This window comes from Diceros bicornis, chromosome 13 (assembly GCF_020826845.1).
Source record: "Diceros bicornis minor isolate mBicDic1 chromosome 13, mDicBic1.mat.cur, whole genome shotgun sequence".
Taxonomy (NCBI): Eukaryota; Metazoa; Chordata; class Mammalia; order Perissodactyla; family Rhinocerotidae; genus Diceros; species Diceros bicornis.
The window spans coordinates 55,117,427-55,140,194 of record NC_080752.1 but is presented as its reverse complement, the minus strand read 5'-3'; the positions used below and the strand labels follow the sequence as shown (position 1 = coordinate 55,140,194).

Below are 22,768 nucleotides of genomic sequence, written 5' to 3'. Positions count from 1 at the left end.
CCAGTTAATTCCTCCATCAGCACTGAGTTGGTCCTCGTCACCTTTCGGTAAGCGTCTGTGAGGCCGGGTATATTTAGCGACTCTCTCTCTAGCCTGGCGTTCTCTGAAGACGAGTCGATCCCCATATACTCCTCTTGAGCAGCGCTGAGCTTGTCAATGAGCTGGCATTTCTCCTCAATCGCTGCAGCCACTGCTTCTGCCAGCCGCTTTTCACGTCTCACGTAACGTCGACTTCTAACAGACTGAACAAGTCTGAAGAGAAATAAGAGACCCACCAGTAAACCGACGACAGGTGGGCGCATCACTGTCTCCCACTGGAGGCTGTGGCAAGTGAGGCGTGGACTCAGGCCATCGGGCAGCAGCGCCACCACCACCTCGCCCAGCTTGCCGAGGATCGGCCCAAAGCCCAGCTCCACAGAGGACGGCAGCCCCTCCATGGCACTGACCCACCACAGGGCTCTGCCCAGTCACCGTGGCAACACCAGCCACAACAAATGTCGGCTCCCGACATTCCGCCTGGAACCCGACCGGCAACTGACAGTCTGGAAAGGTCACTTACATGGTGGGGCTGGGGGGAGATCTGTAAATAAACTATGCGTAGCTCCATGACGGTTCAGTGTTCCTTCTGATTTCCCTCTTTCTTTTCGCTTTTTAGTCAAATCAAATGAAAATAGAGTGAAACGTGTCAACATTAGCTGCGTGACTTGACCAATCTTCGACACTTCACGAACCCCTAGAGCGTCCAAACCCCCTCCCCTATATGAATCATTCCCATGACTACAGAAAACAGCCCTCTGCAACGTTTCAATTGAGACCCAACCACCCTCGACATGCGCAGCCTCTGTTTTCATTTCTGTTGACATCCTTCAGTTGGGTCGTGGCAGAACTTCATGAAAAGGAAGTAAATCACGGCCTACAGTTCGATGTCTGTCTGTTTTGCTCAAAGCAATGTTTTTTGAGATCTATATATTTTTCTTTGAATAAGCAGTACGCCCTCCTTTGAAGGCTGAGTATTTTGACCTCATGGAAATATATCCCAAAATGTCCAGCCCTTCACATAATAATGTACTTCTGCGTTAGTTCAAGCGTGGTATGTTATGAACAGAGATGCTGTGAAAATTCACGTATACGTCTGCCTTATAAGCACGTAGTTTCATTTACCTTGGGGGAAGAATACCCGGGAGTAGAAATGCTGGGTAGATACACGCTAAATGCCCTTTTATTTTGAAACCGTTTTCTTGAGGCACAATTCAGTGTCATCAATTCACACACCGAAATACGCAATTCACTGATTTTTCTCTGTACAAGTGCAGAGTTGTGTAACTATCACAGTGCCGTTGTAGGAAAAGTCCATCACTCACCCTTGACTCTCTTGGCTGCATTCGACACAGTCGGTCCCTTCTCCTTGAAATGCTTCCATCACTTCGTTGCCGGTTCGGTCCATTCTACTCTTTCGAGGATTGTCTTGTCGTCGGCTGGCGTGTTTCTCTGACCTCAGTAGCCTTTCCTTCTCTGTCTCCATCGCTGACGTCTGTGTTTCTCCCAAACCTCTCAGCATCAGTGTTGACCCAGGACGTAGATCCTGGACCGCTTTTGAGCCCTTGCTGACCTTAGCCAGTCTCCGGACTTCAATGACATCTGTGCTGTCGTGACTTCCACGTTTATTTATCCTTTCCACACCTTGCCACACAGTCCGGACTCACACCCACCCAGCTGCCTCCGTGACATCCCCACGTGGACATCGAACGAGCCCACACCATACTCCAATTCTCCCCTGAACCCGCTCTCCCTCTTTTCCACGTGGGCAACTCCACCCCGACGGGGGTTCAGGCCCCAGCTTTGTGGTCTTTCTTGACCTCTCCCCTCTCTCCTCTTCACCTCCACCCCATCGGCAAAGCCTTCATTCCCAGCATCAGAGTAATGCCCTCATCCGGCCATTCCTTGCCTCCCGCTACCCTACCTGTTCAGAGTCGCCTTCACCTTTTGACAACATGAGCGTGGCTGCTCCTAACCAAGCTCCTTCTCCTGCCCTCAGCCGTGCAGTCGGTTCTCCACCCAGCTCCAGAGGATCCAGTCAGGTCCGTCCTCAGCTCACGCCCCCAGCAGCTTTCCACTCATCAGAGTGCAAGTCAAACACACCCATGCCCCAGGAGCCCTACGGGATCTGACCCCCGCTTACCTCCCCGGTCGAACTGCACAGCTGGGCCCTCACGCGCTCTGCCCCAGCCTCGCAGGCCTCCTTCCTGCTCCACGAGTGCGCCAAGATGCTCCTGCCCCAGGGCTTGACGTTTCCTCCTCTCTCTGCCTTGAATCCCTGTCCTGTGAGACCCACGTGCTGGTCTCCCTCCTTCCCTTCAGGTCTCTGCTCAAGCGTCTCCCTGTCAGTGTCACCGCTTAGTCTCCAATACCTATCACAGGACCTATCCAGTCCCTATCATGACACGTGCAGTGTGAAGGCAGAGAAAAGCATGACTGAGTTACGTGAGCACCAAAAGTCTACTTTAGTGGATTGTACTAAGCCTGCGACTTTTTCCAGATCTGCATGTGGACATACACGTCATCGTAGTGCAGTCCCTCCTTAGTCTTCAGATTTCCAATTAATTTCTTCAAGGTCGTCTCGGGAAATATTCCTCGGCTTGAGAAGACGTAACAGTAAAGAGCAGAAGAGCAGCTAAAGATATATACGAGTACTTAAATGTATCTCCCAGTCATGCAACCTCTCGTAACGGATGCTGTGGGAGGGGAGCCCATGAGAAGGGTAATCGCCTGACCTCGTGCATCTGCCCTGTGGTTGTGAGGAATGGTGTGTGTCCACGGATGTGCGTGTGACCTGTGCGGGGAGTCACGGTTCTGGAAGGCTTATCAGTATCTGCTTCTGCTCCCTCCAGGCCCAGCCTCACGGGGAGCTCACAGTCAAGTTCAGTCCTTGGGAATTTTCTGGAAGCCTCTTTCTTTCCCCGGCACAGAACTGGGGGATAAGAGCCCCATGGCTCTTCCTCATGCTCAAGGCAGAGCCGGGGATGTGGGGTCCACTCCAGCACATTCCCCTGCACCCACGAAACTCCGATCATAAAAGAAGAACCACCGAGATCGAGCCAGCTCCTCCCTTTCCAGGACACTGCAGATCACCTCTCTGGGATTTGGAGCAGGACCCAAGGCTGGCTCTGGTCTCACAGGCCTGTGCTCCTTCCCTTGACTCGGCTGTACACTCCCAGCCACGCATTTGTTCCGAGGCTGTGGCATCTCTCCGTAGCGTTGGCTCTCCCTGGCTGTCACAGGAAGGGAGCTCAGCCAGGACTTGCCTCTCCCTTTGTCGTCGGAGGCAAACCACAGGACATGTCCACTGTGGGTCGCATGAATTCCCCTTCCCTGCGTATCCCCTTGGAAGAACAGGCAGAAATTCTCAGATCCACATTCCCCATAGAGGACGCCTGGAAGCTGAGCTCCCTGCATCATGTCGCCGGGTCGGAAATTCCTTCACAGAAGGGAACAGCTTGACGGTGGCCTCCCAGGGCCATTGGCCCTCCTGGCCAAAGTCTCCCCAGAGCAGAAGGGGGGGTAGAGTCCACGGAAAGTTCTGCCCATACAAGGTGGTAGCAGTATTGTGTATGTGAAAATAAATCTGCAGATTTTAGGTTTCGTCTGGAGTGCAAAGAAAACAGACGATCACGGGATCAGATGTGAAAAGTCGTTTAGCCGACTGGTTTGCGAACAGCGGCACCAAGCGTTCTCGCGGATGGGGACAGCGGGGACGCAGCAACAAACTGGGGAGAGTGGGGCGGTGGCGGTTCTTCGCTGCTTACAGCCCACAAAACCCTCCACTCCCCGGGGGACGGTAGGATCAAGAGTGCCGTGAACACCCAGGGGACTGGATCTGGCTCTACCTTCCTGACCAGGGATCCCAGGCCTGAAGAGACAGCCCGAGGCAGAACAGAGCCTCATCACAGGTTGTGGAAGACTTAATCACCGTGCTAATGAATGGGCTTGAAAATGATTCTCAACTCTCTTCTATACTAACGGTGAACACCTCGAATTTAAAGTTACAAACACATCATTGATATCAGCATCAAAAATGACACACACAGGTGTAAATCTAAACACTTACGCACAAGATCGATGTGAGGAGGTCTACAACACGCTGACAGAAGAAATCACAGAAGACCAACAGCAATGCAGACTTCCTCCATGTTTCTTCATAGGTTGACTCGGTATTGTTCAGCAGATGTCAGCTCTTCCCAACAGGATCTACAGAGTCAAGACAATCCTAGTGAAGATCCCAGCGGCAGACTCAACACGCCTCCCCAGTATGGAAGCAGAACATAGTGAGAGGAAGGTACGGTACTACCATCTTCGGGACTGCCTCTAAAGCTACACTACTCGATAAAGGGTGTGTGGTGGTGGTGGTGGGCCTCCTGGAAACAGTCAGTGAGGAGGGGGCACGTGATGGGGTACTTAGGAGGCGGGGAGGGCGGGGGGGGCGGTGGCGGGGGCGGGGGGGGGCGGGGGGGGCGGCAGGGGGCGGCTTGTCCAGAGGGAGTGGCACCTGGACGAGGCCTTGAAGGACAGGGAGGACTTGAAGGTTGGAGGCAGGTGGGAAGAGAGGCCCCTGCAGCCTGAGGGAGGCGACAGCAGGAAGCACGGCACGGAGGAGGGGAGGGCACTGCTGTGTGAGTGTGGGGTGACAGAGCACCAGGAGCTGGCACTGCGGGCAGCCAGGCCCTTCCCTTCCTCCTGTAAATCTGACCTGTGAGCCGCCAACGCCGCAGTCCCCGTTCCAGACAGTGGACATTCAGTCCAGCGCAGGACCGCAGCCTGCCTCCCGGGGCTGGACTTCTAGGTGGGGACAACAGGGGGGGCCCCATCCTGAGGGACCATCTGGGCACACATTTAATAAGAGGTGCCCACGGAAGTGGGGTGCACCGTGGCATGGCACAGGAGCCGCACTGAGCGGGGGCCCTTTGGGGGGGTTCCCCTAGAGCTGCCGGTGGTCAGGAGGGCCCAAGTGGAGAAGGAGTCGCTCGTCCCCGTCCACCCCTGCCCACCTCTGGGCTCTGAGCACGTTCGCGACACCATGGTCAAGGGCTCCACGCGTGGCGTGAACTGTTTCTTTGCAGACTCATTTGCCAAGCGCGGCCTTCGACGGGATTCGCTGGTGACGGGATGTTTGCTTCGCCACCTCCCACCTTCCCAGCCAAACCAGGGATCGGGGGTGGCAGCGGGGTTCCCGGAAGTTCACAAAAGTGGAAACACGCCGCTCCTCTCTCAAAGGCAAGACGGAGGTGAGAAGAACCCCCTCCTCCCTCGGTCACTGACACCTAGGGAGCTTTCGAGGTTAGCGCCTTCAAAGATCTGTTCTCTTCACCAGGTACAGTTCTATACCCGTTTGGAATGTAAAACTTATATGCGTCTTCAGGAAGGGGAAAAAGTCACCGAAATGTCACCTCGAGAGGCCCATTTCAAGCCACTGTGGCAAGTATTCTTCCGCACGTTAGGAAGTGAGCTCTTCCCTGAGCAGCCCTGGTTCTGAGGAGGAGCCTCACGACGCATCCACAAATGGCAACGTGTGAGGCCCTCGAGCCCGGAGCGACGTCTGGGCCTCTCGGCCCTTCCTCCTGGCTCTAAAAGGCAACCCCGCTTCCAGAGCTAGGAGCTGCCCTAAAACCTGAGAACTGGCATCACCCCCGGGCCCTCCCTGCCAAAAACAAAGAAAGAAATGGGGACAGGAGAAGTATCAAGAGGAAAGAAAAGAGGCCAGCTTCATCTCTGTCCCCTAGAAATGCCACCATAAAACCCACGCCAGCTACAGACACCATCTTTTAGGGCCTCCCAGCCCCCTCGACCCGCCCCCACCACCCCCAACCCCACAAATGGATTCAGGCTCAGTGGACCTTCAAGACAGCTGCTTGAGGCTTCCTGTGCTCCCCTGGTCACCTGGCTCCCATGGGACACCTGGCTTCTGTTCTCTACTGTTTTCATCTGTGAGGCCTCCAAGCCCAGGACACCAGAGGCAGGCCTGGGCTGATTACTGACCCTTCCACTCCAGAGAAAGGAAGAGGTAAATATTCACTTCACTTCTCTGGGCCTCAGCTTCTGCATCTGTAAGATGGGCTCTCGCCGCAAACAGGCCCATGGAGTCTACCCTGTGGCATCTTCTCGGCCCTTGGACATCGTCTCTGCTACGGGAACTTCCCTCCCCGATGCCCCTGCGTACTTCTATCTGCAGCCGTGAACGCTCCTCTGAGCGCAGACACCTGTCTCCTCCGAACAGTTGGTATTTCTACTCTGCTGGCTGAGGGGCCCTGAAACCTAACTCTCACAGAGGCCCACTCTGATTTCCCGTCCAAAGGCACTCCTCTGCCATTCCCCCCATCTCGCTGAAGGACACCACCCCTCACCTGGGGCTCCCGTCCCCATGCCGACTCCTCTCTTTTCTCACACCCACAGGCATCAGCACGTCTCACGGTCTCTGCCTGCAGGACAGGTCCCGGATCCCACCCCACCTCTCCGTCTCCACCTCCACCGCTGCCCGGGGGCAGCCTTCACCATCCTCAGCCTCGAGTCCCTGCCATGCTCTCCCACAGGTTTCCCTCTGTTCTCCTCTTCCCCATGGCAGCTTCTGTCCTTTGAAAGGGAAACCAAACTCTTTACGGTGGATTCGACTCCCTCCACCTTCTGACCCCTGATGGCCTTGACCCCCTTCTCTCTGGCTTCACTCACTGCACTCGGGCCACTCTGGCTCCTGGTCGCTTCTCACACTCACCGTGCTCATGCCGCCTTCAGAGCCATGGCCCGTTCTGCCCCCCCTGCCTACAGAGCTCTCCTCCAGGGCTCCTCAGTGCTCAGGTGACCACTCCCACCGAGAGTGTGTGTCTAGGCAAGTGTGCCCCCCATTCCCACACCCATCACCCCTTACCCTGCCTTGTTTATTCTTCTCCAGAACATTCGTTATCACCTAATATGCCATGTCTTCTACTCAATTTGATTCTTTAGCACCTGCCTGTCCTTCCTAAAATGTCAGCAACACAAGGGCAGGCTCTCGCATTCGAGTCTTCATTGCTCTGTTTCCAAGGCAAGCGCAGGTTTTTGGTTTGTTGCTTTCTCTCGACTTAAGAGGAGAAATCCTTTCTGTGCTGCTGATGCTGTCTCTGCCATTTGTCTCATGTGACCCCTCCTATTTGCTCCAACTGCCACTTGCTGCTTTCCTGCCACTAGAGTCATCCGCAGCTGGTGCTCGTTGCCTAACTGGGGGACATTATCTGTGAGTGAAACTAGGAATGATCGAGACCCTCACTTCGTCACATGGGAGAGAAACCCCTGAGACTTCCCTCAGCTTTCCAGTGTGGAGCGTTAGCTGGTGAGTAGAGGGGGCCGAGGGCAGCAACGAGGAGGTTCCCCCCACATGTCAAAGGTGATTTCCTCTTCATCAGTAAACTCTCCCTCGGCCTTCGTGTAGTGCAAGGACAAACCTCCACGTAGTTTATCATTTGTTTCTTTAAAATTGTTTAGCCGTTGCCACATTAGAATCAAGTCACAAAATAAGGCAAACCTCTCTCTAACCAGGCAATGTAACTTGATCCCCAAAGAGATCGATCAGCTTTTTCTTTTTCTAACCACTACATACTTAGTCCAAGAAAGCTCCTTCGACCTGTGAGTCGCGACTCTTGGGAATACTACTCTGAAACAAGACTGCTGTCGATTGCTAAAAGTCTTGACTGCTACATGGCGCACATTTACAACTTTCAATGCAACACTGAGACAGACACCGTTAATAATTCACTGAAGTTTAATATATACATAATATTTACACAATACCGTCTAGAGAAAGGTAGTTTGATGAAGGTTCAATTTAAGGAAAAGATCAGTCTCTTCTTCACTACTAACGAGGGATAATCCAAACAGTCCGTGAAGTGAAACAAAGTCCCACTTTTCTCGGTGTGCTCTAGGAATTCCAAAAGTCTGTCGATTTGGAGGAACTGACCGCGAAGGAGCCGTCTGCGGTGTCCAGCAGGCGAAGGTAGAGGATCTCCAGCCCAGCGAAGGGGCTCCCCTGCATCCACTGGCCTCAGGAACGCTCCGATGGAGGTCCAGCTGGCTGGAGGCAGCCAGGCGGCTTGGGAGGCCTGCGTGGAGGGGGAGAGAACAGGCCCGCTCTAAGACCCAGGCCCACCGCCGGGGAAGGGACCAGCAGGGCTTGGCTCTCGGCCTCCGGGCAGCTTTGGCAAAGCTCCTCGTGACGTGCTGGATCTCACGACCGCTTCTACGGACGCGAGCGCTTTTAGCATCTCGGCCATCTCTCCTTCTTCTTTCGACCGTTTGGCTCTCTCTGCCTTCAGTTCTCGAACCAGGCCAGTTAATTCCTCCATCAGCACTGAGTTGGTCCTCGTCACCTTTCGGTAAGCGTCTGTGAGGCCGGGTATATTTAGCGACTCTCTCTCTAGCCTGGCGTTCTCTGAAGACGAGTCGATCCCCATATACTCCTCTTGAGCAGCGCTGAGCTTGTCAATGAGCTGGCATTTCTCCTCAATCGCTGCAGCCACTGCTTCTGCCAGCCGCTTTTCACGTCTCACGTAACGTCGACTTCTAACAGACTGAACAAGTCTGAAGAGAAATAAGAGACCCACCAGTAAACCGACGACAGGTGGGCGCATCACTGTCTCCCACTGGAGGCTGTGGCAAGTGAGGCGTGGACTCAGGCCATCGGGCAGCAGCGCCACCACCACCTCGCCCAGCTTGCCGAGGATCGGCCCAAAGCCCAGCTCCACAGAGGACGGCAGCCCCTCCATGGCACTGACCCACCACAGGGCTCTGCCCAGTCACCGTGGCAACACCAGCCACAACAAATGTCGGCTCCCGACATTCCGCCTGGAACCCGACCGGCAACTGACAGTCTGGAAAGGTCACTTACATGGTGGGGCTGGGGGGAGATCTGTAAATAAACTATGCGTAGCTCCATGACGGTTCAGTGTTCCTTCTGATTTCCCTCTTTCTTTTCGCTTTTTAGTCAAATCAAATGAAAATAGAGCGAAACGTGTCAACATTAGCTGCGTGACTTGACCAATCTTCGACACTTCACGAACCCCTAGAGCGTCCAAACCCCCTCCCCTATATGAATCATTCCCATGACTACAGAAAACAGCCCTCTGCAACGTTTCAATTGAGACCCAACCACCCTCGACATGCGCAGCCTCTGTTTTCATTTCTGTTGACATCCTTCAGTTGGGTCGTGGCAGAACTTCATGAAAAGGAAGTAAATCACGGCCTACAGTTCGATGTCTGTCTGTTTTGCTCAAAGCAATGTTTTTTGAGATCTATATATTTTTATTTGAATAAGCAGTACGCCCTCCTTTGAAGGCTGAGTATTTTGACCTCATGTAAATATATCCCAAAATGTCCAGCCCTTCACATAATAATGTACTTCTGCGTTAGTTCAAGCGTGGTATGTTATGAACAGAGATGCTGTGAAAATTCACGTATACGTCTGCCTTATAAGCACGTAGTTTCATTTACCTTGGGGGAAGAATACCCGGGAGTAGAAATGCTGGGTAGATACACGCTAAATGCCCTTTTATTTTGAAACCGTTTTCTTGAGGCACAATTTAGTGTCATCAATTCACACACCGAAATACGCAATTCACTGATTTTTCTCTGTACAAGTGCAGAGTTGTGTAACTATCACAGTGCCGTTGTAGGAAAAGTCCATCACTCACCCTTGACTCTCTTGGCTGCATTCGACACAGTCGGTCCCTTCTCCTTGAAATGCTTCCATCACTTCGTTGCCGGTTCGGTCCATTCTACTCTTTCGAGGATTGTCTTGTCGTCGGCTGGCGTGTTTCTCTGACCTCAGTAGCCTTTCCTTCTCTGTCTCCATCGCTGACGTCTGTGTTTCTCCCAAACCTCTCAGCATCAGTGTTGACCCAGGACGTAGATGATCCTGGACCGCTTTTGAGCCCTTGCTGACCTTAGCCAGTCTCCGGACTTCAATGACATCTGTGCTGTCGTGACTTCCACGTTTATTTATCCTTTCCACACCTTGCCACACAGTCCGGACTCACACCCACCCAGCTGCCTCCGTGACATCCCCACGTGGACATCGAACGAGCCCACACCATACTCCAATTCTCCCCTGAACCCGCTCTCCCTCTTTTCCACGTGGGCAACTCCACCCCGACGGGGGTTCAGGCCCCAGCTTTGTGGTCTTTCTTGACCTCTCCCCTCTCTCCTCTTCACCTCCACCCCATCGGCAAAGCCTTCATTCCCAGCATCAGAGTAATGCCCTCATCCGGCCATTCCTTGCCTCCCGCTACCCTACCTGTTCAGAGTCGCCTTCACCTTTTGACAACATGAGCGTGGCTGCTCCTAACCAAGCTCCTTCTCCTGCCCTCAGCCGTGCAGTCGGTTCTCCACCCAGCTCCAGAGGATCCAGTCAGGTCCGTCCTCAGCTCACGCCCCCAGCAGCTTTCCACTCATCAGAGTGCAAGTCAAACACACCCATGCCCCAGGAGCCCTACGGGATCTGACCCCCGCTTACCTCCCCGGTCGAACTGCACAGCTGGGCCCTCACGCGCTCTGCCCCAGCCTCGCAGGCCTCCTTCCTGCTCCACGAGTGCGCCAAGATGCTCCTGCCCCAGGGCTTGACGTTTCCTCCTCTCTCTGCCTTGAATCCCTGTCCTGTGAGACCCACGTGCTGGTCTCCCTCCTTCCCTTCAGGTCTCTGCTCAAGCGTCTCCCTGTCAGTGTCACCGCTTAGTCTCCAATACCTATCACAGGACCTATCCAGTCCCTATCATGACACGTGCAGTGTGAAGGCAGAGAAAAGCATGACTGAGTTACGTGAGCACCAAAAGTCTACTTTAGTGGATTGTACTAAGCCTGCGACTTTTTCCAGATCTGCATGTGGACATACACGTCATCGTAGTGCAGTCCCTCCTTAGTCTTCAGATTTCCAATTAATTTCTTCAAGGTCGTCTCGGGAAATATTCCTCGGCTTGAGAAGACGTAACAGTAAAGAGCAGAAGAGCAGCTAAAGATATATACGAGTACTTAAATGTATCTCCCAGTCATGCAACCTCTCGTAACGGATGCTGTGGGAGGGGAGCCCATGAGAAGGGTAATCGCCTGACCTCGTGCGTCTGCCCTGTGGTTGTGAGGAATGGTGTGTGTCCACGGATGTGCGTGTGACCTGTGCGGGGAGTCACGGTTCTGGAAGGCTTATCAGTATCTGCTTCTGCTCCCTCCAGGCCCAGCCTCACGGGGAGCTCACAGTCAAGTTCAGTCCTTGGGAATTTTCTGGAAGCCTCTTTCTTTCCCCGGCACAGAACTGGGGGATAAGAGCCCCATGGCTCTTCCTCATGCTCAAGGCAGAGCCGGGGATGTGGGGTCCACTCCAGCACATTCCCCTGCACCCACGAAACTCCGATCATAAAAGAAGAACCACCGAGATCGAGCCAGCTCCTCCCTTTCCAGGACACTGCAGATCACCTCTCTGGGATTTGGAGCAGGACCCAAGGCTGGCTCTGGTCTCACAGGCCTGTGCTCCTTCCCTTGACTCGGCTGTACACTCCCAGCCACGCATTTGTTCCGAGGCTGTGGCATCTCTCCGTAGCGTTGGCTCTCCCTGGCTGTCACAGGAAGGGAGCTCAGCCAGGACTTGCCTCTCCCTTTGTCGTCGGAGGCAAACCACAGGACATGTCCACTGTGGGTCGCATGAATTCCCCTTCCCTGCGTATCCCCTTGGAAGAACAGGCAGAAATTCTCAGATCCACATTCCCCATAGAGGACGCCTGGAAGCTGAGCTCCCTGCATCATGTCGCCGGGTCGGAAATTCCTTCACAGAAGGGAACAGCTTGACGGTGGCCTCCCAGGGCCATTGGCCCTCCTGGCCAAAGTCTCCCCAGAGCAGAAGGGGGGGTAGAGTCCACGGAAAGTTCTGCCCATACAAGGTGGTAGCAGTATTGTGTATGTGAAAATAAATCTGCAGATTTTAGGTTTCGTCTGGAGTGCAAAGAAAACAGACGATCACGGGATCAGATGTGAAAAGTCGTTTAGCCGACTGGTTTGCGAACAGCGGCACCAAGCGTTCTCGCGGATGGGGACAGCGGGGACGCAGCAACAAACTGGGGAGAGTGGGGCGGTGGCGGTTCTTCGCTGCTTACAGCCCACAAAACCCTCCACTCCCCGGGGGACGGTAGGATCAAGAGTGCCGTGAACACCCAGGGGACTGGATCTGGCTCTACCTTCCTGACCAGGGATCCCAGGCCTGAAGAGACAGCCCGAGGCAGAACAGAGCCTCATCACAGGTTGTGGAAGACTTAATCACCGTGCTAATGAATGGGCTTGAAAATGATTCTCAACTCTCTTCTATACTAACGGTGAACACCTCGAATTTAAAGTTACAAACACATCATTGATATCAGCATCAAAAATGACACACACAGGTGTAAATCTAAACACTTACGCACAAGATCGATGTGAGGAGGTCTACAACACGCTGACAGAAGAAATCACAGAAGACCAACAGCAATGCAGACTTCCTCCATGTTTCTTCGTAGGTTGACTCGGTATTGTTCGGCAGATGTCAGCTCTTCCCAACAGGATCTACAGAGTTAAGACAATCCTAGTGAAGATCCCAGCGGCAGACTCAACACGCCTCCCCAGTATTGAAGCAGAACATAGTGAGAGGAAGGTACGGTACTACCATCTTCGGGACTGCCTCTAAAGCTACACTACTCGATAAAGGGTGTGTGGTGGTGGTGGTGGGCCTCCTGGAAACAGTCAGTGAGGAGGGGGCACGTGATGGGGTACTTAGGAGGCGGGGAGGGCGGGGGGGGCGGTGGCGGTGGCGGGGGGGGGGCGGGGGGGGGCGGCAGGGGGCGGCTTGTCCAGAGGGAGTGGCACCTGGACGAGGCCTTGAAGGACAGGGAGGACTTGAAGGTTGGAGGCAGGTGGGAAGAGAGGCCCCTGCAGCCTGAGGGAGGCGACAGCAGGAAGCACGGCACGGAGGAGGGGAGGGCACTGCTGTGTGAGTGTGGGGTGACAGAGCACCAGGAGCTGGCACTGCGGGCAGCCAGGCCCTTCCCTTCCTCCTGTAAATCTGACCTGTGAGCCGCCAACGCCGCAGTCCCCGTTCCAGACAGTGGACATTCAGTCCAGCGCAGGACCGCAGCCTGCCTCCCGGGGCTGGACTTCTAGGTGGGGACAACAGGGGGGGCCCCATCCTGAGGGACCATCTGGGCACACATTTAATAAGAGGTGCCCACGGAAGTGGGGTGCACCGTGGCATGGCACAGGAGCCGCACTGAGCGGGGGCCCTTTGGGGGGGTTCCCCTAGAGCTGCGGGTGGTCAGGAGGGCCCAAGTGGAGAAGGAGTCGCTCGTCCCCGTCCACCCCTGCCCACCTCTGGGCTCTGAGCACGTTCGCGACACCACGGTCAAGGGCTCCACGCGTGGCGTGAACTGTTTCTTTGCAGACTCATTTGCCAAGCGCGGCCTTCGACGGGATTCCCTGGTGACGGGATGTTTGCTTCGCCACCTCCCACCTTCCCAGCCAAACCAGGGATCGGGGTGGCAGCGGGGTTCCCGGAAGTTCACAAAAGTGGAAACACGCCGCTCCTCTCTCAAAGGCAAGACGGAGGTGAGAAGAACCCCCTCCTCCCTCGGTCACTGACACCTAGGGAGCTTTCGAGGTTAGCGCCTTCAAAGATCTGTTCTCTTCACCAGGTACAGTTCTATACCCGTTTGGAATGTAAAAATTATATGCGTCTTCAGGAAGGGGAAAAAGTCACCGAAATGTCACCTCGAGAGGCCCATTTCAAGCCACCGTGGCAAGTATTCTTCCGCACGTTAGGAAGTGAGCTCTTCCTTGAGCAGCCCTGGTTCTGAGGAGGAGCCTCACGACGCATCCACAAATGGCAACGTGTGAGGCCCTGGAGGCCGGAGTGACGTCTCGGCCTCTTTGTCCTGCCTCCTGACTCTGAAAGGAAACCACACTTTCATAGCTATGCAATACATTGAAGTATATCTTATATATCCTAAGATTCACCTATAAGTGTATAATTCAATGATTTTTATAATTCTACAGAATTCTACAATGATCACAATATTTCATTTTTAGTATATTTCCCTCACCTTAAGAGTTATCCCAAAATTTATAGTATTTGTTGCATTTGACACAGTTCGTCCCTCTCTTCTTGAAATACTTCTATCACCTATCTTACAATCCATCACACGGCACTATACCCTTTTCTTTTTGTACTCAATGGCCTTTCCTTCTCTGTCTATATTGCAGGTTTCTATTTTGTCCCTTATTTCTCGGCATTAGTTTTAACTGAAGGCTCAATTCCTAGCCTGATGTCAGCAAAATGGTGGAATAAGCTCTTCCACCATTTATCCCGTTGTGGAAACTTCAATTCGAATAATGATCCACTCATGAAAATATCTTCGCAAGAGCCAAAGATTCCAGGTGAGTGATTAAAGCACCTTGGCGGACCACAGAAACAAGGAAAGATTCATTCAAGAGAGTAGAAAGAACAGTTTTACATTACCCTGCCCACTCCCCCCGAGCCTGAGCAGTCCAGCCTAGGGAACATACTCTCCCTGTTGGGAGAGGAGAATGAAGTGAGCACCCAACTTCACCAGACCCCAGTACCTGGCCCCCCCCAGTGAACCCCAGAGCCAAGCCTGCCCCCACAGCCCCAGGCACCTGTAGACCCAGCCCCTATGTTCAACCCAGCACCAAGATAGACTTTGCATTCCCAGGCTCTGGTCTGGCCCAGTGCCTGGCCCGGCTCTGTAGACCCAGTCTCCAGGCTAGCACTTGCAGCCCCAGGCTCTAGACTGGCACCTGTGGACCCAGGCTCCAGACTTGCTCCTGCAGTCTTATGCTCTGGCACCCCACCCAGTGAAATATGGCCCCTGCAGCCCCAGGTTCCAGTAGAACAAGGCTCCTGGCCTACTCCAGTGGACACAAGGTCCCGGCCTGCCCCAGTAGAACCCAACATCAGGCTGGCCTCATACATCCAGGCTCTATGACTCTCCACATGTACTCTGGCTCCAGGCCCGTCTCTGCACAAAGCTGACCTTAGGAACCCAGGATCCATGGCTGCCCGCTTGGGTCCAGGCTTCAGACCCAATATTACATTCCCACCCATCAGGTCTGCCTCCACGAACCTAGGATCCAGGCCTGTCCGCAATGGACACCGGCACCATGCCACGCACCACAAACTCAGGTCCAGGACCATCCCTGTGAACCCAGGTGTCAGGCACACCCCAGCACCAGGTGAGCTCCTGTGAACTCAGGCTCAAGTTTCACACTAGCACCAGGTTGGCTCCTGGACCCAGAAGCCAGGCTGCCTTCGCAAACCCAGTCACCAGACCCACCCCAGTGGTCCCTGGTGCCTAGTCAGTTCTTGCTAACTCAACACCCAGGTCCACCCAAATAGATCCAGGCCCCAGACCAACCACTATGGACTTAGGTGCCACACCTGCTCCAGTGGACCCAGGTTCCAGACCTGCTTTTGTGAACCCAGGTACCAGATTGGCCCCTGGGAACCCAGGTGCATGGCCTGCCCACCTGCTGACCTAGGTACCAAAGAAGCCTGCCCAAGGACTCTAGCAGCAATCCTGTTCATACCCACCACCAGAATGCCCATCCAGAATCTCTACATAAACTGATTGGTGAAGGGCTTTCCCTTCATACATGCTGCAGCCCGTATGTAAAGACAGAAAGAGGTGCCTACTTCTTCAAATGCACAGTCACCAACAAAATGCCACAAGCATCAAGAATAATCAAGGAAACATGACAGTACCAAGGAACAAAATAAAGCACCAGTATCTGACCCAAAGGAAATGCAGATCTATTGACTGCCAAAAAAAAAATTGAAAATAACAGTCTGAACAAAGCTCAGTGAGCTAGAAGAGAACACAGACAACCAAGTAAAATGGAAAGAGAATACAGGAACAAAATAAGAAGTTCAAAACAGAGAAATCATAAAAAAAGAACTCAACAGAAATTCTGGAGCTGAAGTACACGAGGATTGACTGAAAAATTCATAGAGAGTTTCAAAAACAGAAATACAAAGGATCATAAGAGACTATTACAAACGATTATAGTCCAACAAAGTGGACAACCTAGAGGAAATATATAAATTCCTAGAAACACACAATCTACTAAGACTTAATCATGAAGAAATAAAAAAATCTGAAGAGACCATTAAGGAGTAAGGAGATTGAAACAGTCATCAAAAAAAACCTCCCAACAAAGAAAAGCCCAAGACCAGATGACTTCAGGGTGAATTCTACCAAACATTTAAAGAAGAACCAATGCCAATTCTTCTCAAACCCTTCCAAACAATTAAAGAGGAGGAAACATTCCCAAACTCATTTTACCAGGCCAACATGATGCTAATACCAAAGCAAGATAAGGACACTGCAAGAAAAGAAAACTACAGGTCAATATTCCTGATCAATACAGATGCTAAATTCTCATATTAGCAAACCAAATTCAGCAGCACATTAAAAGGATTATACATCACGATCAAGTAGGGATAATATCCCTAAGATACAAAGATGGTTCAACTTACGCATATCAATAAACATAATACGCAACATTTAATAGAATAAAGATACAAATTGAATGATCCTCTCCATATGTAGAAAAACCATTTGACAAAACTCAACATTCTTTCCTGATAAAAACTCTTAACGATTTGGGTATAGATGAAATAAACGTCAACATAATAAAGGGCATATAGGACAAGCCCACAGCTACCATCATACTCAACAGAGAATGGTTGAAAGCTTATCCTCAAAGATCAGGAAAAAGACAAGAGTGCCCACTTTCACCACTTCTGTTCAACTTACTACTGGAAGTCCTAGCCAGAGCAATGAGGCAAGGAAGAGAAATAAGACATCTAAATCAGAAAGTAGAAGTAAAATTGTCTCTGTTTGCAGATGACACAATCTTCTATGTAGAAAATCCTAAAGACGCCACCAAAAAACTGTTAGAACTAATAAACAAATTTAGTAAAGGTACAGGATACAAAATAAACATAGAAATCTTAGTTGTATTTCTATACACTAATAATAAACTATTTGAAAAATAAATTCTTAAAAATCCCCATTTACAATAGCAACAAAAACAATAAATGACTTAGGAATAAATTTAACCAAAGTAATAAAAGATCTGTATACTGAAAACTATAAAACACTGATGGAAGAATTGAAGAAGACATAAATAAATGGAAAGATATCCTGTGATCATGGATCAGAAGAATTAATATTGTTAAAATGTCTGTACTATCCAAAGCCATCTCTAATGGCATTTTTTACATAAATAGAAAAAAAACATAAGATTTTTATAGACCACACGAGAGCCCAAATAGCCAAAGCAATATTGAGAAAGAGGAACAAAGCCGGAGGCACTGTACTTCCTGAATCAAATTATTACACAAACTGTAATAATAAAAACAGTATGGTACTGGCATAAATCCAGACACATACACCAATGGAACAGAATCAAGTGCCCAGAAATAAACCCATGCATATACACTAATATTTGACAAGGGAGCCAAGAATACTCAATGGGGAAAGGATAGTCTAGTCAACAAATGGTGTTGGGGAAAGTACATATTCACTTGCAAAGGAATGAAATTGGACCCCTACCTTACTCCATCAACAAAAATTAACTCAAAATGGTTTATGGATTTAACATTAAGACTTGAAACCATAAAACTACTATAAGAAAACACAGGGGAAAAGACCCTTGATATCTGTTTGGCAACAATTTTTTTGGATATGACACCAAAAGCACAATCAACAAAAGCAAAAATCAACAAGTGGGACTACATCAATCTAACAAGCTTCTTTCTGCACAGCAAAAGAAATAATCAACAATATGAAAAGGGAACCCACAGAAAGGGAGAAAATATTTGCAAAACACATATTTGATATGGGATTAATATGCAAAATAAGAAGGAACTCATGTAACTCAACAGCAAAAACAAACAAACATCCAATTAAAAAAATGGGCAGAGGACCTTAATAGACAAGTTTTTCCAAAAAAGACATACAAATGGCCAACAAGTACACGAAAAGTTGGTCAACATCACTAATCATCAGGGAAATGCAAACCAAAATCACACTGAGATATTATCTCACAACAGTTAGAATGGCTATTATCAAAATAAATAAGAGATAACAAATGCTAATAAGGATGTGGAGAAAAGGGAACTCTGGTGCACTGTTGATGAGAATGTAAACTGGCGCAGCCACTACGGAAAACAGTGTGCAGGTTCCTCAAAAAATTAAAGTGGAACTCCCATATGATCCAGATGTTGCACTTCTGGCTATACATATACGGAGGAGACAAAATCATTATCTTGAAGAGTTATCTACACTTCCATGTTCCTTGCTCATTACTCACAACGCCCAAAACATGGAAACAACCAAAGTATCCATAGATGGATGAACTGATAAAGAAAATGTGATCATACACGTGCGTGTGTATATGTGTGTGTGCATATATATATAATGGAAAATTATTCAGCCATAAAAAAGAAGGAAATCCTGCAATTTGTGACAAAATGGATGAACCCTAAGGACATTATGTTAAGTGAAATAAGTCAGATACAGAAAGTCAAATACTAATCTAAAAACACTGAGCTCATAGAAACAGAGAGCAGAATGGTGGTTGCCAGGGCCCGAGGGGTAAGGGAAATGGGGAGATGTTGGTCAAAGGGTACAAACTTTCAGTTGTAAGAAGAATAAGTTCTGGGGATCTAATACACAGCATGGTGACTAGCATTATCAACACTGTATTTTATACTTGAATGTGAGCTATGTGTTGTGGTGGTCTCAGCCTATTCATAGTGATGCTATCAGCTAGGAATGCCTGAATAACTTGACTGAGACCTTACTACGTGTGGGAGCCCTCACAGACATTTCCCTGACCAGAGTCGATGTTGTGGCTAGTCTGGCCCTTGTGGTTCCTATTATGATTGCAACATGCACATAAGCCAAAAACCATCAGGGAACCTCGAAGACCAAGATTTATTACTCACAGGTTCTGGAGGGTACACAGCACTCCCGAGGGTGACACAGCCAAGTCTCAGGAAAGGAGAGAGGGAGGAGCAGGGACCTGGGGCTCTGCCTCTCTCGGGTCTGAAGGTTGGGGTGTTAGGTTATCATGGGTTCACCATTTATTGGCAAATTTAAAACATAGCAGCCAAAATTAAGCCATGGGAAAGGAAAAGCAGGGTAACTCAAGCAGTCAGATATCTAGGTTACTAAGGGCTTTCTAATAGGGTAACTTCAAGGGTAGGGTGGCCTGGTTTCTTATCTAGTTGTTTTACAAGTAGGTGTGTCATATAGCTGGCAATACATTTATGGGATATGGAAACAGTTCCAACGGAAGTCTTGGCAATTAATGTCAGGCACTTCAGTACACTATGAGGGTAGAGCTTGAATGTTCTCACCATAACAACAACAAAATAGCAATTACATGACGTGGAAGATGTGTTAACTAATCCTATTGAGGTAAACATTTTGGAATACATACATGTATCAAATGATTAGATTCTACACCTCACACTCTCAATCATTAGATTCTACACCTTACACTCTCAATAGACCTGGAAAAAATAAAATAAAATGAATCATGTGACTCAGTTTCCTGGTTCTCCAGCTTGCAGATGGCAGATTGTGTGACTTCTCAGTCTTAATAACCATGTAAGCCAATTCCTATACTATATCTCTTCTTATATACATCTATACACAACCTATTGGTTCCATTTCTCTGGAGAACCCTGACTAACACACACACAGACCAGGCGACTGATGTTCTTCAGCATCACATCTCTGTACAGCCTTTCTCTGGGATGTGTCCAGCAGGGCCCACTTTTCCTGGTGAAGTCCACAGCCACATCCTTGAAGATCACTGATTTCTAAGACATGACTGACATTCTTCTATACCCAGAGCTGTCCCTAACAATGTCCAGAGGGTGATGGGCAAGGGTGACAGCACTGGGTAAGGGGTGCTGTATGTAGAGAAAGCTCAAACTGTGCCTGGAATTTTGGTCAGATCATCACAGTAGTGACCTGACACCCGTTCAAGGACTGGGATGATAAATGAATGGGGTGGAATTGTTGTGGGGGCCGTTCTGGATATGGAAGCCAAGTGACAGTAAGGTGTCCCAGACCTGGGTGTTATAAAGGTCTCCTGAGTGGAGTATCAGTGTTGATCTCCATATCAAGGCTGATGTGCCTGGAAACATTCTCTGAGTTTTAGGAAATGCACAGAGAAGCAGAATAATAATTTGGAGGCACTGACCACATCTGGCTGTTACTGAAATCATATTATCCATAGTCGTGTTCAAAAATCCCAAACATAAAGCATGAAACTCTTCTCCTCAACCCCTTTTTATCTGGAGAGATCACATTATGTGGTAAGAAGTACAGACCCTGTGTCTAGTTGGTATTCAATATAAATATATGGAATAAACGGCTGAAAGAGTGAAGTGGCCCAAATGTTATACCTCCCATTAGGTAGTGAGGAAGCAGAAGGTCAGGGAGACTATGGGATGTGCCCCAAATCAAAGTCTTAATTAGTAGCAGAGCAGCTACACAGGCTGGGAAAAACTTCAACCAAGAGACAGATCTAACTTGCCTCTCAGAGCCACCGTTTCCATCCTCAATCCCACTGCTGTTCTGGACTGTATACTGAGGTCTAACGAGGCATTGATACAGGGCCAGACCTTAGGTTCATCTCGTCAAGCTGGTTGGAGAAAATCTTGTCAAGACATTTCTTAAGGTAAACTGACTGTATATGGCAAATGTACATTTTATTTTATTTTATTTATTTATTATTTTTTTTTGTGAGGAAGATCAGCCCTGAGCTAACATCCATGTCAATCCTCCTCTTTTTGCTGAGGAAGAACGGCTCTGAGCTAACATCCGTGCCCATCTTCCTCCACTTTATGTGGGACGCCGCCTCAGCATGGCCTGACAAGTGGTGCGTCGGTGCGCGCCCGGGATCTGAACCTGGGCCGCCAGCAGCGGGGCGCGCGCACTTAACTGCTATGCCACGGGGCCGGCCCCATGGCACATGTACATTTTATTTTGGTATTAGAACCACCAATTGTAGAAATTTTACTCTAATGAAATCATAATCAGAGTCTGCAGGAATTCTTATGTTACTTAACATTAATCCTTAAGATAAATCAACTTAAGTACAAAATACTTGAGTGTAAGCTGGAACCTAAGATCACTCAGCCACAGTTGATTCAGGATTTCTCTTCTCTCTAGTCTCATGCTGGGTGGATCTTCTCTGCAACATGGTCAGTCTGAAATGGAGACCGTATTTTTTCACTGTGCAGGAGAAGAGATCTTGTTTCTATCCTGAATCACCATCTACCTCACTTACCAGAGATAATGGAGAAAAACAAATTCATTCACAATTGGAAAGGGAAGTAAGTCCAACTTTTTACCCCTCACTATATGTTGTGAATTCTGAAGACATAAAAAATATTAAGACTTTCCAAAATCATAACACAGAGAAATTATTTCCATTTTTTTCCCTAGATGGAAGATGGTACCCCTATTCTCTAAATATATTTGATTTAAATGAAGAAGATCCCTTTAATCACACTCACGGAGATGCGTAACATTAAAATTTGTTGTGGATAGCAGTGTCTGTCCATGTGTTACTGAATAAAGCACTACCGCACAACGAGTAAATTTCAGTACGGAAAAACAAAGAATGAGCTTTGTCTCCTGGAAGGAAATTCAACAGCTGAATGACTGCAAGTATGTTGTTTAACTTCTCTAACCTTCAAATGCCTTTGTTTTAAAGCTGGTATAATAACAGTCAGCACATTACAAAGTTATCATGAGATTTAAATTAATTATGTGTACTACTTACCACTGCTTGAACATACTAAATACTCAATAATTATTTGGTACACTTTGAAGTACCGAAATGGCCTTTATCCTGCACATACAAAGCAATAGCACTCCACTTGTCTAATATTCAATTAAACTTGATGTCAGGCATTGGCTATTTAAACCCAAAATATCTTTAAGTAATTTTTGGAAACTTCTCCCTCACAGTTTATGTATTACCTAATATGCTCAATCTGAAATGAAATGAAAAACATTCCTCTTTGAAATGGCAGATTTCCCTCTATATTATAGTTTAATTAAGAAATTATAAAATTGGTATAAGACTATTATGTAATATGTAACGCCCTCCCCCAGACCAATCCACTGTTTGTTTTACTATTACATCTAGGTCATAGTTCCTTTAGCTCCTACATGTAATGATTTATGTTCATATTTATTTCATTCTATTAGACTGACAGCATCTTGAAGGGGGGGGGCCTCTGTATCTCTCTGTGCTCAGTCTAGCACACAACTTGACACAGAGTAGGCAAAGAATATTTGTTGAATAAAAGATCAATGAGATATTTATAAAAAATAAATTTAATAGAATTATTTTATTGTTAGGAGGTCCCTAAAACACATTTGTCAGTGACAAGATACTGTAGATATATATGATTACGTCCTATATGCTGGGGATGAAATCTATCTACTACATTCACTCCTCGAGGTCTATATTTTTATGATGTCATATTCAGATTTCCATTTTATATTGGAAAATAAACTAGAAAACAACTGTTTTAACATGTTACATAACACATTATTCTGTCCAAAAGAAAGAAAATCTTCTCAGGTGTAGAGAAGTTCTAGACTGTCCTTTCAAGAAACAAAATCTAGGT

At 49.0% G+C, this 22,768-nt stretch overlaps 1 long non-coding RNA gene across 1 annotated transcript in view; it reads left to right on the top strand.

The window, feature by feature from the left end:
• Window positions 1-21,728, top strand: part of LOC131413219 (uncharacterized) — a 97,359-nt gene extending 75,631 nt beyond the window's left edge. Inside the window, exons 3-4 of the long non-coding RNA XR_009221907.1 lie at window positions 21,297-21,460; window positions 21,573-21,728. This is a non-coding gene — a long non-coding RNA (uncharacterized LOC131413219). The remainder of the gene's footprint in view (window positions 1-21,296; window positions 21,461-21,572) is intronic.
• Window positions 21,729-22,768: the final 1,040 nt, after the last annotated feature.